The 9,246-nt window shown below is 35.2% G+C and overlaps 1 pseudogene; it reads left to right on the top strand.

Annotated features, from left to right (window-relative positions):
- Window positions 1-7,013: 7,013 nt before the first annotated feature.
- On the top strand, window positions 7,014-7,169 carry LOC145263984 (U2 spliceosomal RNA; annotated as a pseudogene).
- The last annotated feature ends 2,077 nt before the right edge of the window (window positions 7,170-9,246 follow it).

Raw genomic sequence — 9,246 nt, forward strand, 5'->3', positions numbered from 1 at the left:
TTCAGTCGCTATACCCTGAGATCTTCTTCGGCTGTTGAGTACATGTTTCCTTTTCTCTGCTAAGGAAAAAAGGGGTTATCTCTGTTTTGCAAGTATTCGAACAGTGGGTTTGAGGGTGGGTGCGTAGATCATAAAGAAAGTTCAATCTTCAGGGGTCACTAAGTTATTTTGGGGGGGGGCTTTCCTATGACTCATTTTTTCGGGATATCTATGCTAATTGTTAACATTAGTGAAAAAATGTTTTGCAAAACATTGTATAGTGTTTTTTTTAATGAAAATATACGTGGGTATCGATCCTCTGTTTCGTAAAATACCTTCTTCTTTTTTTTACTAATATTAACAACTAGCATTTCAGTTCAGCGTTGCCCGGGTGTTTAGGGGTGTATGCTGACCAAAAAAAAAAGCGGTCAATTTCTTTTTTAAATTTGACCCCTATTATGACCTCTTAACGTTTATTGTTTGGAGCTCAAATCAAGTTATTAAGTTAGATCCATGTCCAAGGAACCTTTATCTAATATTTCAAGTGTTTAGACCCAAAATTGTCGGAGGAGTATTGTAGAGTTCTCAAAGGTCAAATCGTTGAACGTTGACCCCTTAACAGCCAAATTTCTGGCCGAAAACTGATTACATAGATTTTCCCAAACCTCAGTACCCTGTATATCAAATTTCGAGTATGTAGACTTAAAATTGGCAGAGTTATTGCGTAGGGAAATGTACGCACACAGACAGACACACAGATAAACAGACAGACAGATACACAGACGCGTTCACTTTTATAGATATATAGATAGATAGATAGATTGGATGCAATATATAATAATTATTTAAAAAGTATAAAAAAAAAAGACTCATGTGCCACCACCGAGAATCGAAACCAAAACGTTCAGCTCACCATTTATTTTGCCGCTGCCGTCAATGACTGGGCTATGAAAACATGTTTACTGCAATGCTAAACATTAAAACATGAACCAATAGCTACTACGTTATGCATTCGTAATAAAAATTCGTATAAAAGGCTGAATGGAATCCATCGATCGAGCACTTTATTTAATTTTTTCATCGCCTCCTGATACGCTATATATATATAATATAAAACTGAACGTCTGTGTGTGTGTGTGTGTGTGTGTGTGTGTGTGTGTGTGTGTGTGTGTGTGTGTGGTCACGAATAGGCTCCTATATGGTTGACTATTTTAAAAAAACTGATTACATATAATGATAGATGTATCGAAGGTCAGGAATGGGTATTTTTGATCTGGCAGAACGGTTGTTCATAAAAATTGTGGGGTCAGCGTTCCCGCTTATCCCCCAAAGTATGGAAATAAAAAATGAAAAAAAAACCGTTTACAAGGGTTTTTGATATAGATGTACATAATAATACTTTTATAAGCATGTTTCAACTAAAATAGGGATGGTATGATAAAATTGTGGGGTCTGCGTTCGCGCCTGTACTCCATGGAAATATGGCACAAACTGTAACAAAGACTTTTCTTATCTATTTGCGTAAGTATACTTTGATAATTATGTTTCACTTTGAAGAAATATGGTATAATAAAATTATGGGGTGTTCGTTCGCGACTGTATGTAAATATGTCACAAAGTTTAACAAGGTTTTTTAAAGGGGTGAGGGTCCACAATAGCACCTTCACTTTAATCTTAATTTACGTTAGCTTTTATTTATTTTTTTGAGTTGAATCATATTGTGTCGAATAAATTCACCTCATAAATTCACGTTCTTATTAAAGTGAAAGCCAAAAAAAAAGTCGGAACTTTAGACAATTCTCGACACAAATTTTGCATAACCCTGTAGTTTCCCATTCTCCACTTGCACGTGACACTCTTTCGAAAATAGATAAATATATAAATAATAAAAAATAAAAACGTTACTTGTTATCGTGTCAAAAGAAGGAAAAAATCCTACCTATGTGATTACGTGTCTTTTTGAAAACATTTACGTAACCTTTTATTTTTATTTATATATTTGTTTAAGCTTTTTTGTCAGTGTACTAGAAGGAATTCAGTTGATTACAACCCTTTCTGCGTGTTCTTTACATTAAATAGTACAAACCTGAATCCGACGGCGCAATACTACACCGTTCAATACTGTAAAACTGAAACAAAGCTTTTCTGCTTTAAAAGGGCGCCATTTTCTTCTTATTCATATTTATATCGATTCTTTGCTTTAAAAAACTAAAGTAATTACGTATTTACTTTTTTAATATCCCATTTTGCTGTTTCGGATTATTTTACTAAAGTAAGTAAAGCTTCATTATTTTTCAAAACTGTTTTTGTTTCTTTGTTTTTCGATATTTCGTCGATATTATTTAATAAGAGTGTTTAGCAAAAAAAAAGTTAACAAACGACTACCCGAAAAAATAACTATACAAGAAATAAATGTTACCATAATCAATAAAAGTTCAGTCCATGTTTTCTTTTTTTTTTAAATTGTTTTATGATGCTCTTACTTGAAATAATTTCAGCGAACCGAAATTAAAACGAAATTTGAGGCGATAACTAATTAAATGAATTTTTATATAAACTACACATGCCATAATCGAATTTTCCTCAAGCATAAAATAACGGAAAACATTAAAATATGTTTATAAATATTCCTTACGTTGACGGAACTCTCTTAAATTGCTAACACAGAATTCCAGGTGCCCCTCCTTCAAATTGAAAACGGGGCTCTCGATTTCAAAGTTGCTGCCATTTTGATTTTACAAACTACTTAAAAATACAAACCAATGAACTTTTCTACCATAAACGTAACTTTTATTGACTATGGTAACATTTATGTCTTGTATATTTATATTATTATATCTTTGTAAGTAAACATCATTTTGTTGGTCACTCTTGACTACGAAAGGAAACAATATTGATATAAAAGAATATATTTTCGCGAAAATTATCTTTACTTTCATCATATTTTGCTTAGGGTAAAATTTTTGAGTATCAAAACCTATCTCTTTACAACCCCCTCCTTTTCATAACCTATCATACTTTCATCAATCACAGTCCATTTTCTGCAGGCTGTTTTTGAACCCAGTCAACGACTACTAATTCTGCTAGTATATATATATATATATATATATATATATATATATATATATATATATATATATAATAAAAAAAAACTTGTTTCTGAAAATTTATGGCACTGTGATGCGTCTAGTACACCAGCGTTAGTGCTAAGTTCTTGCTTGTATGCTTTTTACTTCCAGCTTTTGCCGCTGGCTAGCCTTTAGGTGAATAAGAAGCAGAATGTGTAACCCTTCTCTGCCAGTATAATTAGCCTCTCCAGTGTTAAGACCCCTGACATGCCTCCTCGTGGCCACACACGGATACTGGTGCCTTGCAGCACCGGGATAAATGTCAGGAGATCTCGGAGCAGCAGGGGGGGCCTAGAGGTGCTATGACATGGCCCACCAATCGTGTGGACACGCCCTGACATACCACTAACCCCTGCTCCGCTGCCTTGCGAGTCCCTTAGCTGGGAAAAGGCTAAGAGAAGGAAAACTCTGACTTTAAAATATAATATAACCTCTCAAAACTTCACCTAACAGAGGTAAAAACAAAATACCAACACACCATCGAACAACAACTTCGTATAAACCCAACCAATTCTTGCAACCTGGAAGAAGAATGGTTGTCAATCAGTAAGATCATTAATGAATCAGCCAAAGTCACAGTCGGTTTAAAGAAAAAGAAAAATCAAGACTGGTTTGATTAAAACTGTGCTAAAATTAATCAACTCATTCAAGAAAAGATAAACGCTCGCCATGCTCATGAACAAGACACTCGAAGCCGGCATAAAACCAACATCTACAGAAACCGCAAAAAACAGTGTCAATCAAAATTAAGGGAACTAGAAAACAAATGGTGGCAGCTGAAAGCTTTATAATTGGAGGGTTTTGCAGAAGCCCGCGACCTTAGAAATTTCCATGCCGGTGTAAAACAAATTTTTGGCCTCGTCAGATCCTCCATCGGAACACTCCTTGCAGCAGACAATGCCACCATCCTCAACGATCCACAATCAATTCTGAATCGTTGGAAGGAGCATTTTGCCACTCTACTCAATAAAGAATCTTCTACAGATGAGGACTTTCTCAAAATGGTCCCACAGTACCCAGCGCAATTATTGATGAATGCACCACCATCATTTACAGAATTTCTAATTGCGATGGAGCAAATGAAAGTAAATAAAGCCCCAGGGCCTGATAATATCCCGAACTTATCCACCATGGTGGACAACATCTGAAAACAAGACTATTCACTCTCATTCTTAAGATGTGGGAAGAACGTCAAGTACCAAAGGATCTGAAAGACGCAGTAATAATAACCATCTTCAAAAACGGTGACCGAAAATCATGTGGCAGTTACCGTGGGATTGCCCTTTTGTCCATAATGGGAAAAATCTTTGTCCGCATACTACTGAATCGCTTGCTGCAAGTCACGGAATCCGTTCTCCCAGAATCTCAGTGCGGCTTCTGTGCCTCTCGGGGAACAATAGAGATGATTTTCTGTGCGAGACAGCTGCAGGAGAAAAGCAGGGAACAACAGAAACCCCTCTATCTTGTATTTTATGACCTGCAAAAAGCATTCGATAACATTGCAAGAGATGCAATGTGGAAAGTCCTCAAGCAATTTGGTTGCCCGATCCACTTTGTAGAACGCATCCAGGCACTGCATGAAGCATGTTAGGATATGTATCGCACCAAGGCAAGGAAACAAAAAAGTTTCCAGTTATCTGTGGTTTAAAACAAGGTTGTGTTCTTGCACCTACCCCTTTTCCTTATATCTTGCTGCAATGTTGCACGAACTTCCCCCAAATAACCCGGGGATGGACATTAGGTACCGTTATGATGGGGGACTTTTTAAACCTGCTAGACTAAAATCTCAAAGCGTTGTGAAATTCCAACACATCACAGAGCTTCAATATGCAGATGACAACATGGTCCTTAGCCATTCCAAGGAAGACAACTTCACGGCAGCCTACCATCGCTTCGGACTCTCTGTTAATATTGGTAAGACAAAAGTGTTAGTACAATCAGTACTCAATACCATCTTATAGGACATAAGCATTCACATAAATGATACTGCTCTTGAGCAAGTAGATCACTTTCCATATCTCGGTAGCATAATATCGGAAAAGTGCTCAAATGAGAATGAAATAGAAAGCCAAATTGGCCTCGCCTATGGATCTTTCGGTAAACTGACGAAGCGCGTCTTCAATAATAAATATCTTTCAATAAAAACTAAACTCATGGTATACCATGCGATTGTTATACCTACGCTTTTGTATGGGCGTTAGACCTGGACTATATACCAAAGTGATCTCATTAAACTCGAAAAATTCCACCAACAAAAACTTCGAGTTATACTGAACATCAAATGGTATGACTACGTAACCAACACAAGCGTTCTTGAGAGAGCAAACAGCTGACGTATTGAGGCCACCACTATGAGGCACAGACTCCGTTGGTCTGGGCATATCTTCAGAATGGATCAAAACAGACTCCCTCGACAAACCCTGTACTCGGAGCTAGCCACATGAAAAAGACCTATCGGCCGCCCTCTACTGCGATATAAGGACCAACTACAAATCCACCCTAAAAAAACACGGGATTTGATCTTCATATCTGGGAAACAATATCTCAGGATCGGTGCCTGTGGCGCCAATCCATCATACACGGTACCAAAGGATGCGAGGCAGAAAGAAGAAGACTGGTGGAGATCAAGAGTCAGGCAAGAAAAAATTATGCTGAACAACAACGCCCCCTGCCAAGCATTGATTGCCTTCTCTGCCCACGCAAATTCCACGCTCAGAGTTGTCTGAGAAGCCATCTGCGATCCAAACACCGAGGGAAGAGGAATCTGAAATTCTCGGATACGTGAAATCGGCCGACAACGACGAATAAAAATATTGTTTTTGAAAATTTATACAAATGTTCAAAAAATATAATAAACCTGTAAGGAAGATATACCAAATTTTAATTATCTGACAATAAGTACAAATATATATATATATATATATATATATATATATATATATATATATATATATATATATATATATAAAGTAGTAACGTTCGTGTGTGTCTGTGTGTACAACTACCAATGACCAAAGAAATATAAAGGCCATGTGTGCGTACACCTCTCCTTGTGATGAGATATAAATGTCCATGTTAGGATACTTCTGTCACCGGAGACATGATATTCTATATGTACTTTAATATATAGGCTTCTTCAAACCACTTTTACATTATTGAGTTACGGTCATTAACATATCACATTAAGTGCAATCTATTTATTATTTATTAAAAAATAATTACCTCGACGACATTACTTATTCGACATATTAGCTTGTTTCAACTGCATTAATTAAAACATTTTTCATTATTTAGTTTATTAAAATTTAAAGTTATATTTGATTTAACTTATTATATCTGAAATAAGAAACCGTTTTATTTTCCAACCAAAAACCAGAAAACCAAAAGGGGAAATAACTGTGATGGTTTAATTGAAAAATTACGTTATTAAATATTTCCTGTTTTTGTTTTCATTTCGAAATATTATTCTAAGCTAAATTATTATTTTTAGCCGCGTGCAAGCAACTCTGTAAGACACTCCGTCGGTCCGTTGGTCGGTCGGTTTGTCGATCGGTCTGTCTGTCGTTCGGTTGGTTTGTCGGTCTGTTCGTAAAACTTTTGTGCTTGGCCTTTTTGGTTAAGATCAAAGGTCTGTTGTTATAGATGCTGTTCTTAGCTTTCTAAGGTTTTTCTTGGCCTTTTGGCCAAGATCAAAGTGTAGTATCTTTCCGGCAGATACTGCAAGCAAAGACCGTATGAAGGGGCAACCTCACATATAAGACCTTTGTGAATGTAGGGGCAACCCTTCATACCAATTGTCCCTATCCAGCTCCCCTATTCCCCGGGGAGCTGGTCCCCATTTCCCCTTTACTCCTCACATTAAAAATCGGCCTTGTGCCTAATTTGCTCGGTGGGGACAAATAAATACTCTTTTCTCAGCCTTTTGGCTAAGATCAAAGTGTATTATCTGTTCTTACTACATGCTGCTTTGTAACTTTATGATATAAAGTTGGTGTTCACTTTCCTGTATTAATTTAATGTAAAATGATCACCCATTTTACAACCAGTCAGTCTCAAAGCCATTTAAGTCATTCTCCTGATCATTCAAGTTGTTTTTGAAGGATTCCAGTTATTTTTTAAGCATTCAAGTCATTCTTAAGGTCATTCAATTCATCCTTAATTCATTAAAGTCATTCTAAGTCATTTACTTTTTATTTATTTAAGTCATTTCAGCCCATTTTTCGGTCATTTTAGTTTATCTTTAAGAATTTCATGTCAATCCTACATTCACGCATTCATTCATGACACGAGAGCACGCGACTAATGGCTATCGGCCTTGTTATTTTTAATTCTGAGGAAATTTTTTTCGCTTATTCTTAATTTTTAAGTAACCTTTTTTATTTGTTAGAGAAAAATAATTAAAACTAATGTCTTCATTTACTTGCATCCTCACGAGGGCAGAGTTAGTCAGAAACACGTGTGATCAAAATCCATCATCCCCTGCTCTTTTTTTTTGTTTACAAAATTTAATCGGCGTTGCCCATGATTTATTATAATAATTATACCATAGCAAGTGTGTTTAATTGCCTTCGAAATAGATTTTCTTTATAATTTATTTAATATCTTAAATGAAAAATGGTCGATTTTTACGACAGGATCCAGCGTCGTTTAACCCCTAGAAAAAATGGTCAATGTAAAGTTTCTTTCCAACTCCTCAAAAACCTTAGAAATGACGACTTATATGGTTTTCGATGGTGCTGAAAACGAATATCACATTTAAATTTTGGGCAGGTAAGTAGTATTCATAATATGAAAAATTATTTTTTCAAAAAGTGGGGGATCACTTTCTTATATACATTTAACGTAAAATAGGCATCCACTACTAACCACCTAATAATTTCTTCATATAAAATAAATTTAACCGTGATATTCGTTTTCAGCCCCACCGGAAACCGGCGAAGTTTTTTACTAAGAGATTCGTTTATTTTTTCATAATTTAGGACGTAAATAATGCTGTCAGCAAGATTACATGAGCGGTCGGTTTACAAAAATATATTTTTGTTTTTCATTTTTTTTTAGGTAAGTATTCAATTATAGAATTTGTATAGTTTTTACCAAGTGCTTCTGTAGTTTACTTAACCGCCTCGTAATGTAAACAGAATTTTTGTGAAATGGTATACTACAGAGGCACCTGTTCACAACTATACAAGTTGTATAATGAACAAAGAACGAAAAATAAAAGTATGCTTTTATAAACTTACTAACAGTATAATTGGCGTCCTAAATTATGAGATCAAAAAATGAACGCATCTCTTAGTAAAAAAGCGCCAATTTTCGAGGGTGCTGAAAACGAATATCAGTTAAATTTGTTTTATGATATGAAGAAATTACTAGATGACCAGAAAGTGGGTGCTCATTTTACGTTAAATTTATATGAGAAAGTGATCCCCCACTTTTTGAAAAAGTAATTTCTTCATATCATGAAAACTACTTATCTGTCCCAAATTTAAACGTAATATTCGTTTTCAGCACCACCGAAAACCATTAAACGTTGTCATTTTAAAGTTTTTGAGGGAGTTGGAAAGAAACTTAACATTGACCCCAAAAATTAAGACCTGTTTTTTTTTTGTGTGGCCTAATACGTTTAAGCAGTCTTTATAAATAATATGAAAGAAGAAATTTTGAAAAAAAATTAACATTTTAGCGTAGGGGATAACTTTTCTATATAAATTTAACGTAAAATGAGCACCCACTGTTTGGCCACAAAGCGTCCAACTAGACATGTCATCTCTGGCATTTTTTTTCAAGTTTGGCGATCGAGGGGGGTGGACAAAAGATGACAAATACAGATTTTTTTTGTTTTTTGTGGTGAGGGGATTTATATTTGAAACATAAAATAACGATAAATGTAATTAATTTTTATGAAACCATTCTGTACTTTCACCTTACAATTTTATAAACAGAACGAACCCCAAAATATGACAAATTCAATTTTTCGGGGGGGGGGTACATTAGAAATATAAAATGACGAAAAATGTCATTTAATTATTTTTGGAATTAATTTTTGGTAGATCTTTTTTTTTTTTTTTGCGGTCGCACGGGCATTCACTGCTATTTTTATTGAAACAAAAGTTGTAACTATTTATTTTTAATTATCTTT

This window comes from Euprymna scolopes, chromosome 39 (assembly GCF_053919585.1).
Source record: "Euprymna scolopes isolate OS-2025 chromosome 39, ASM5391958v1, whole genome shotgun sequence".
Taxonomy (NCBI): Eukaryota; Metazoa; Mollusca; class Cephalopoda; order Sepiida; family Sepiolidae; genus Euprymna; species Euprymna scolopes.